Genomic DNA, 10,321 nt, shown 5'->3' with positions numbered 1-10,321 from the left:
CATATTTCATCCCCACCTCCCCCACCCCCTCACCTTCCCCTCATCTGGTTTCATCTATCACCGGGCAGCTTGTTCTCCTTCCCCTCCCCACACCTTTTTATGCTGGCTTCTTTCCCCCTTCCATGCCAGTCCTGATGAAGGGCCTCGGCCAAAAACCATCAGTCTATTCCTCTCCATCAATGCCAGAGTTCCCCCAGCATTTAGTGTGAGCTGCTTTGAATTTCTAGCATCTGCATTATGTTTTTAATGACTTAGGTTCAAGCATTCAGCAGATGCTGTTGGCATTCAAGACTGATTCGAGTTGCAGCCAGGGTCTTTTATGTGCATGTGTGGAAGCATGCAAAATTGTGCACGAACGCAGGACTGGATATAGCAAGGTGATACCATAGTCAGTACTGCTGCCTTGCCATCCAGGTTCTGGTTTCTGGTGCTTTCTGCATTGTGCCTTTTGATTCCCTACCACATCACAAAAATGTGCTGATCAGTTATTGACCACTAAATTTGCCTTAACTTGCCTTAATCTTATAAAAATGTTTTTATGTACCGGAATATAAGTGGGAGAATGTGATAATTTTTGGGAACTGATATAGGCCTTTTTCTGATGACTAGTTATGCTCCCTGAATTCGCTAAGGCTTTTATCTCAATGATGTTTTTTAATCTTTCTGAAAAAATGTTTTCCATTTACAATAACTGTTAAAAGATGCGGATGAGTATTTTTATACTAAATGCATTTGAATTTATTTTGCCATAAGGTAAATTAAATAAATTGTTGCTAGTGTGTGGGTGTGTGGTAGAACTATTGGGCATGTGGAGAGAATAAAATGGGTTGAGGTGAGGTTAAAGATTGGTGCTTGAGAGTTGGTATGGACTGGGGTGCTGAAAGCCTGTTTCCATTGTCTACCTGTAATAAAAGCAAATGCCTGGTACTCCCAAAGCAGGTCTCCTTTGTTGTGTGGCTTCTTGCACAGTAATTTTCAGTGAGCTTGATATGCAGAGTAAAATGTGGAAATAACTGATGCTTCCACAAGGTTTTCCAGAATTCTGACTGCCGTACAATGCTACAATTTGTGAAGATTCCTTAAAACTGAGAATGTGAAGAAAGAAACTGGACTAAAAATACTCAAATCTTGCCACCCTCATCTGCTCACTATTAATATGGAATACATCATTGATCAAACAAATTTAATTTCATATGAGAATTGCCAGAAGTATGTAGATTTTTTGCATAATCTGAAGTTAGATAAATGTCTGACTTGTTTCAATTTGGTGATGTCATCATTTCATACTTAGAGAATGATCATATATTCAATTTCACTGCAAGTGTATCTTCCATGGCCCTAGTCTCTGATACCATATTCCCACTGCTGCTGACCCATAATATCTCTAGAGCCCATTTCTGCCAAGTTTGTAAACATCCCCTGAAACAGTTGCTATCCATGACATCAAATACCTGAAGAACAGAGATCTGGGACACATCTGATCTTCTCTGTTAAATTGTGTTACCGTCCATACCTCAAACCTATACCTATATGTTCAAGATCACTTTATATGCAAGTCTGTAACTTGAAATGTGAGGATATAGGCCCTTGGCCCACAGTTTCCACAACACTAAGCTTTTCATCATTCTGTACCATCCTTTTTTAATTCTTTCTGTCACCAAATTCCTTAACATTTGGGTGTCTTCTTCATGTGCTGCCGACATTGAATTTGGTTTCCCTATGAAAAGATGCACACTTTCACTCGTTGCCCCTCCTTAAAATGTCCTGTCTGTCCTTTATGGTACTGTGGTTTTTCAACTGTAGATTTGTTTCTCTGCAGCACCCTGGTCAAATTTCCTCTGTCTTCTACTGCTCTAGCACGTTATTGTTGGCTCATTCATAAGTGACACCTGCTCCTGGTTGTGCCTTTAATGTGAATCTTTTTTGCTGCATTTGATCTCTCTGTACCTGATCTTTCAACTATACCAATCTGCTTTGTTTACTCTTGCCTGCCACAAGTATATTCAGCACAGCCTCATCACCTTTCTTGTGAACATACTAACATTTTTATTACATCTCACTGTCCTAGTACAACTCTTCATTTCAATGTACACAAAAGGCTAGAGGAACTTAGCAATTTAGGCACAATCTATGGAGGAGAATAAACAGTTGATGTTTCAAGCCCAAAATGTTGTATGTTTATTCTTCTCCATAGATGCTTTCTGACTTGCTGATTTCCTTCTTGCTTGTTGCTCAAGATTTTTGGCATCTATAGAATTCTTCCCCTCCCCCTACCCCCTTACTCTGGCTTCTTTCACCCTTCCTCTCCAGCCCCGATGATGTGTCTCAGTTCAAAATGTCGACTGCTTATTCCTCACCAGAAATGCTGCCTGGCCCGCTGAGTTCCTCCAGCATCTTGTGTGTGTGTTGCTCTGGATTTACAGCACCTGCAGAATCTTGTTAATGATTTGCCTCTCCTCATTTCACCTTGTTCGCGTCCAAAGGCAGCCTCCTTGGCAGTAGATTTTACATTCAAGCTTCATATGGTTTGAATATTGACGGAGCTCTGCTCTTTGCTTTGTTGCAGGAAAACAAGCCCAGGGCTCCCACTGATTCAGTGATATTGGTGTGTTGCAATGATTTTATATGTTCATACAGGGAAAATATGTGTTGCGTGTTTAATATCCAAACGTTACTTAAAATGTTATGATGCTATTGACTTATATAACTATATAACAGTTACAGCACGGAAACAGGCCATCTCTGCCCTTCTAGTCTGTGCTGAACGCTACTCTCACCTAGTCCCGCCGACCTGCACTCAGCCCATAACCCTCCATTCCTTTCCTGTCCATATACCTATCCAATTTTTCATTAAATGATAATATCGAACCTGCCTCTACCACTTCTACAGGAAGTTCGTTCAACACTTACTTCAAGCTCCCCTGTCCTTAATTGACTGCGAGGAAAATATGCGCTGTGTGCTTAATATTAAATTCGTTAGATAAACCCTTTTAGAAAGGAAATTGAGTGTATTAGCCACTTATCACCAATATTCCGGTCGTGATTAACAACGCCCCCCCCACCCCCCGGCCGAACAGAATTGCCAAAAACGGTTTGTAGAAAAAAATCGTACACGCATGCGCACTGGTGCCCGCGCAAGGCTTCATGGTGGTTGTAGTCTTTCTCGGGGTAAACCCAACCTATTTAACTGCTACTCTTGTCCATTGGCAACCCTACCCCCCCCAGCTCCTCCCCGCCCCTGGTCGGCCGGTCCGCAAGAATATTGTCAATATGAAACCGTGAAACCAGTTCGCAGTGCGAAAAAGGTTGGGGACCCCTGCTGTATGGGACAAGCCAATTTAGCCCAATATACGGGATGTCCCGGCAAATACGGGACAGTTGGCAACCCTCTGTTCAAGCTCAATAGTGCGTGACAGGGAATGAGGAAAGGTGCAGCTGGCTCATATCGTTTCCTCATGGCCCGGTAGCACATGCTTTGCGGCCCGGTGGTTGGGGACCGCTGATTTACTGCAATGGTTCCAATGTAGTTTTTAGGTTTTAAAGGTCACATTGAGTATGCAGATATGTTGCTGTTAGCTGCCAGGAAAATGTCACCTCTCTCCGGCACCAATTCGTGTTCAGAATCAGAATCACTTTACTGCCAGGATTGATTGTGGTTTGGTGCCAAGCACTAAACGCAGGACCATACCGTAACAGCAACACAATAGCAACCAACAATTTCAGAGACAGTAGTGCCAACAGCCATGAGTAATCCTCTGTAATTGCCACAATTTTGCTTTATATCCATTTCAGCAGCCTTACTCTCACCTGTACACACCCCTCCAGACCCTGCCCGTACCTATTTGGCATTGTTAATAATGTACTTGAAAAGTAATCGCGTTTGAAAAGTAAAAACACTAGAGTGTATTTCCAGGTAGCAAACTCCCACAAGCAGCAATGTGAGAATGGGCAAATTGTTAGAAAGTAATTTGAATTCACAAGCTATGGGGGTAATAGTCTGTAATACAGATAAAAACCAGTTTCAAGCTGTCCTCAAATGTAAAGTACAAGCGCAACTAATTAAACCACAGGAAGCTAGTGGAGGATCTGTGCTTGAAGTAAACTATGTAATGGTGACCACTGGAAATACTTAATCACCTGCTGTTACTTTTTGCTTAAAGAACATGAAATCATAATGCAAGCCGAGTTCAACAATATTTGTTCAGCATATCTGCTCATGCCAGTTCAAAGGTTCCCCTGCACACACAAAACAATAACAAAGATTGGGTAAAAGCACAAAAATATATAAAGCTATAAGACTGGGGGAAAAAATCTTTAGCACCAATTCTATGTCCAAAGTGCAGAAAACGTGGGTAACATTCTCTGGTCTGAGCGGCAGGCCTTTCCCTCTCTGTAGCAGAGCGATCCCACCAGTGATCAAAAAGCACGCAGTCAGCGCTCACCGTACGCATCTAACTCCATGTTTCAGTCTTCCCTGTTGCTTCAATTGGTGGACAATGGAAGCTTTAATCATCAAAATGGAGTCAAAGCATCTGCTTGCAGGACACAGACTCCTCACCTCAAGGTTCCCGGAATCCCCTCGAAGACTGCAGAGTACCCGAGACACCCAACTGATGTCCAAATTCCAAATCATAAGCTCCATCCGTTCCAGAATCACATTCAAGACCAAAAACAAATGGAAAAGACATTTTTTTAAAAAATGAATAAAGTTTTTTTTATAACCACAGCTCTGGTCTTTGATGTCTCAGTCAAAGTAGTAACACAGACAACCTGAGTGCTTTGACATCATTTTGACCAATTTCAAGGCAAAGGAGAAGCTCGTCCAGAAAATCCTGTTCCAGCTTCTTACAATGATGTCACTGAAACTGCACCTTGTTCAGGTGCATCTCCAGCTGTGTCACAAATAGGAATGCCTCAAACCTCTGGGCAAGGCCTCAGGGAAAAGAATAAATAACTTAAATCTTGCTTTATTATCCTCCACCCCATGCCCAGTAGAAGACAGTTGTCATGAAAGAGATCTACAGCAAACCCTCTCTGTTAAGATCCATTTAATGCATTGGCACACTAGCAGCTCAGTTCAAGTGAGGTTTGGTATTTAGTTATTATTTATTGAGAGATACACCACGGTAACAGACCCTTTCAAAGGTACATTTAATGTCAGAGAAATGTATACAATATACATCCTGAAATTCTTTTTCTTCACAACCATCCAGGAAAACAGAGTGTCCCAAAGAATGAATGACAGTTAAAATGTTAGAACCCCAAAGCCCCCCTTCCAGCTCCCCCTCCCATGCATAAGCAACAGCAAAGCAATAATCCCCCTCCCCCACCAGCAAAAAAAGCATCAGCGCCCCACACCGAGCACTCAAGTGTGCAGCAAAACATCAATAAAGGCACAGACTTGTAGTACTCCAAAGACCACTCATTCACCCGGTAATTCGACATACTACAGGCTCCCTCTCTCTCCCTAATAAGGGAAAAAGAGGTGGCTCCCTTTCAGTCCAATGTTATCAAAGGCTTGCAAATTTCTATATGCATTCGGTACATACCAGGCTGCATCTCTGCCTGGTATGGAGGCTCCAATGCACAGCTTTGCAAGAGGCTGCAGAAGACCGTAGACTTTGCCAACTCCATCCTGGGCACAACCCTCCCCACAACTGAGGTCATCTCTAAGAGGTGGTGCTTCAAGAAGGTGGCATCCATCAATGAAAAATCCTTGCCATCCAGGTCATACCTATTGAAATACAAGTTGGCAATCTGAAGCATTTTCTCCTTTGACTCCCAACTAGAGAAAAACAAAACAAATGCAAGCACCTACCAATTTCCTTGTACCAGATAGTGGATACGTTGGACATTCTTTATGCCAGTCTTGTTCAAGTCCCCACCCACAAACCACCAGTATTTTTAAAAAATATAACTTTTGCAATCTTGACAGACTGAAAATTTTTGTAACTTTCTTTTCAAATTTCTCCACAAGTCCTGACATTTCCTCCCAATTCATCATTTCCCTCCCAGTATCTCAAAAATAAATAGCAGGAGTTGGCTGTGCATTATAATGTTGGTGATGATTTTATGGCTGCAAAAGGTTTAGATTTATTTATTATATGCACATCGAAACATACAGTGAAATGTGTCCAACACAACCAAGGATGTACTGGGAGCAGCCCAGAAGTGTCACCACACATGCTGGCACCAGCATAGTATGTCCACAATGGTCAGCAGAACAACGCAGACCACAACAAGTAATGAAATTACAATGGCAAAACAAGCCCCTATCCTCCCTCCCACCCACTGACATTCACACAGGGACAGGTCTCTGGGTCTCCAGTCCCCAGTCATCAGTCTTCAACCTCCAGATCTCCGATCAACTCCAGGAGTAGCTGTTGATGGTAGTCCAAACTCAATGAGCAGATATACTTATGACCCTCATGAACCCTCACATCTCTCGGTGACACTGTAATCTCAGTTTCTGAAGCTGACATCTGCACATTCCTCAGAGGGTGAAGCCAAGAAAGGTATCTGGTCTAGGCAGCATACCTGGCCAATTACTAAAGATCAATGTTGTTCAGCAGCCTGGAGTATTTACAGACATACTCATCTTCTTGCTTCTGTGATCTGAGGTTTCCTCCTGCTTCGAATAGGCATCTGTACACTGGTACCCAAGAGGAGCGTGGTGGCCTCTCTCAAGACCAGGGACGATGTGAGAGTCATATCAAAGAACCAGCTGACTGAAGGCAATATTAAGATTCAAGCTGGTGGAAATCAAAGGAAAAACACTTCAGTGGCTGGAATTGAACAAAGGAAGGTGGTTGTGCTTATTCATATCTGGCCCACTGGAGATAATCTGCACAGTGCCCCAAGGCCCAAGCACCTTTAATTGCTTCATCGTGACATTGTGATAAGAAGGTTCTGTGAATACAGCTATTGTTACCAGATACTGTATTAAGAACGAAGAGCAATAAATAAAGATTGAAAGGAGATATGGAATTTTACTGTGAGGGGTTATATTTTCCATATATGAAACTCTGAAGTGTTAATGGCAGGTGCATCTTCTACATTGATCAGAGCGAACGAAGAAACAGAAAAGGCTAATATGATTGACCTTCAAATGAAAAAAGAAGCTATAATTACTGACAATGGATTTATCCCTGTGTGTTAACTGTTTTTTTCTACAGGACTTTACAGCTAATGTTCTGCAGTTTGTTACCCTCTGCAGATTCAGGGTGTCATTTGAGAAACAACCAGTTTTAGTGTTGCACCTGGAATTCGGAAATGGCTAAAAATATGCATGACGAATGGCCATGTTTAAGATGCACAGTAATACCAGTGAAGAAAAAATGGATACACTGCTTCAAATTGTTCATCAAAATGTTGGCAATGAGTCATCCGTATCTAAGAAAGGATGTGCTGGCGTCTGAGAGGGTCTGGAGGATGTTTTAGAGAATGATCCCTGAAATGAAGGGGTTAATGTTGCTACGTAACTGGCAACAATGAATATTAATCAAGACAGGTTATATAAAAACAACCAAACATTTATTAAACACGTATAAACGATAAGGAAAAAAAAACAAAGGAAAACTTTAACCGGAGATTAACAGGTACGCAGCTGTTCATCAACTCGCCACTCAGCTCTGGTTCTTAAAGCGTTAGATGCGAAAACAGTTCTTAAAGCGATACAGTCAGATGTATTTCTTAAAGTGATAACTTCGAAAGTCCAACAGTTTTACACATTCAATTGAGAGAAACTTCCCTAGAGAAGGATTTCTTCACCGACGCACCTTTACTGCTGGTTCTGTCCACAGGATTCACGATGCCGAAAATAAACAGTTTAAATCGACTGACCTTAAATTCCTTTACAGAGAGAGCAGCTTTTTGCATGAACTCATTGCCCTACTGCAAGAGTTATCTCAATGCAGGTTCTCTCCAACAAAGACTCAATAAGGTCGATTCTTTATTAAACTGCCAAACGATGCCGACTTCTCTCGATCCTTCACCGATGAATTCTTCACTCTCCCTTCAAAACTGTCGGAATTGAGCAAATTGGCGCTTCCAGCCACAAATTCCCAGTCCAAATACAATATCTTGTAAGAGAACGCACCTTCCGTTTTAAGAATGAAACTGCGTCACAAAAACAAACACGCAACAGAAACGGCGATACAACACGTTCTACCTGGAAATCTACAAACTCAAAAACTAACTGCCTCATCTGGGTCGACCCTTATATAGTCACGGGGCACATGTCATCACGTGACCTCACATCGGCGGGAAAATCACATCAGGTGACCTCCAAAAGACCATTACATCATTCTCACAAAAAAACAGATCTGCTTGAGCATGTAACACCTCCCTCCAAAAAAAATTTTGGTCTCTTGAAGAACAAAATTTTAACAGTTTATACAAAAAAATACAAAGGTATAAAATTTACAAAACACACAATATATACAATCTTATCTTTCAGCCCTTTACAAACTAATGTACAGTAGGAGCATTACAAATGATAAAATATCACTCTAAAAAAAAACAAATTTTCATTATACATCTAACATCTAGACAATCAGCGATCACATTGTCTTTACCCTTAATATGAATGATCAAAATATTGTACTCCTGTAACATTAAACTCCAATTTAATAACCTTCTATTTTTGTTTTTCATCTTACTTAAAAACACTAATGGATTGTGATCGGTATAAACTGTGAGCAGTTTATGTGTAGAACCAGCATACACTTCAAAATGTTGCAAAGCTAAAACAAGAGATAATAATTCTTTTTCTATCGTTGAATAATTTCTTTGATGGGCATTAAATTTCTTAGAAAAATAAGCTACTGGACGATCAACTTCATCACCATCATCTTTTTGAAGCAACACTGCTCCTGTAGCTTCATCACTACATCTACAGCTAACGAAAATGGTTTTTCAAAGTCAGGAGATTTAAGTACAGGTTGACTACATATTATAGCTTTCAATTTATCAAATGCCTCCTGACAAGACTCTGTCCAAACAAACTTCTCATTTTTCTTCAAGAGCTTAGTTAATGGAAGAGCAATGTTTGCAAAATCCTTACAAAATTTTCTGTAATATCCCACCATACCCAAGAATCTTCTGAGGGTTTTTCTACCAGTGGGAGTGGGTACTTCCAAAATTGCCTGAACTTTTGCTTGAACAGGTGCTAATTTCCCCTGACCCACAACATAACCATGGTAAGTCACTGTGGCATGACCAAATTCACTCTTAGCTAAGTTAATAGTTGTTAGCTTTTGAAAGTCTCTCAAATAATTTCTCCACCGTCGCAATATGTGCTTTCCACGTATTAGTCCCTGTAACTAGATCATCAATACAGGCATCCGTATCTCTTAATCCCTGAATCACGCTATTAATCATCCTCTGAAAAGTATTCTTCATCCCAAATGGAAGAACATTATATTCATATAACCCAGATGGGGTTACAAATGCTGAAATCTCTCTACCTCTATCCGTCAATGGAACACACCAATAACCTTTTAACAAATCAATTTTTGTAAGGAATTTGGCTTGTCCAACTTTATTCACACAATCATCTACTCTAGAGATTGGATCTGTATTGGTCTTTGTCACAGCATTCACCTTTCTGTAATCCGTACAAAACCTAATACTATTGTCTGGCTTAGGCACCATAACACACGGTGAACTCCAACTGGAATTAGAATGTCTAATAATATCATTTTCTAACATGTACTTAATTTCCTGTTCAGCAAGTTCACATTTTTCCCTGTTCATTCGATATGGATGTTGTTTTATGGGTTTTGCATCTCCCACATCTACATCATGGTGGTTCTTCTAAGGACGTCTGGAAATAAATCTCTATACTTAAAAATTAACTTTTTCATCTGCTCTCTCTGTTCTGGCTGTAAATAGCTACTTTTTTATCAATGTTTTCCAGAATTTTTGAATTTGGCAACCTGACTGAAATAATGTTGGGTTTAAAACGAGTTTCAGATGAATCCTCTAGTAAGTTTTCATCAAGATCAGACTCATTATTAATCACAACAGTCATAGTAGCAACTTCTCTTTCATAATACGGTTTTATCATATTTATATGACACAGCTGTGTTGCCTTTCTCCTATCTGGAGTTTTTACCACATAATCCACCTCATTTACTTTAGATTCAATCTCATAAGGACCATGGAATTTGGCTTGTAATGGGTTTGTTTGCACTGGGAAAAGAACCAACACCTTATCTCCAGGCTTAAATGACCTCATCCTAGCTTCCTTATCATACCACGTCTTCATCTTCTCTTGAGGTAACTTTAATTTTTCCTTGGCCAAACTACAAACTTTGTA

The sequence above is a fragment of the Mobula birostris genome, chromosome 23 (genome assembly GCF_030028105.1).
Source record: "Mobula birostris isolate sMobBir1 chromosome 23, sMobBir1.hap1, whole genome shotgun sequence".
Taxonomy (NCBI): Eukaryota; Metazoa; Chordata; class Chondrichthyes; order Myliobatiformes; family Myliobatidae; genus Mobula; species Mobula birostris.
The sequence above is the reverse complement of the archived record's forward strand: the minus strand, read 5'-3'. Positions refer to the sequence as shown.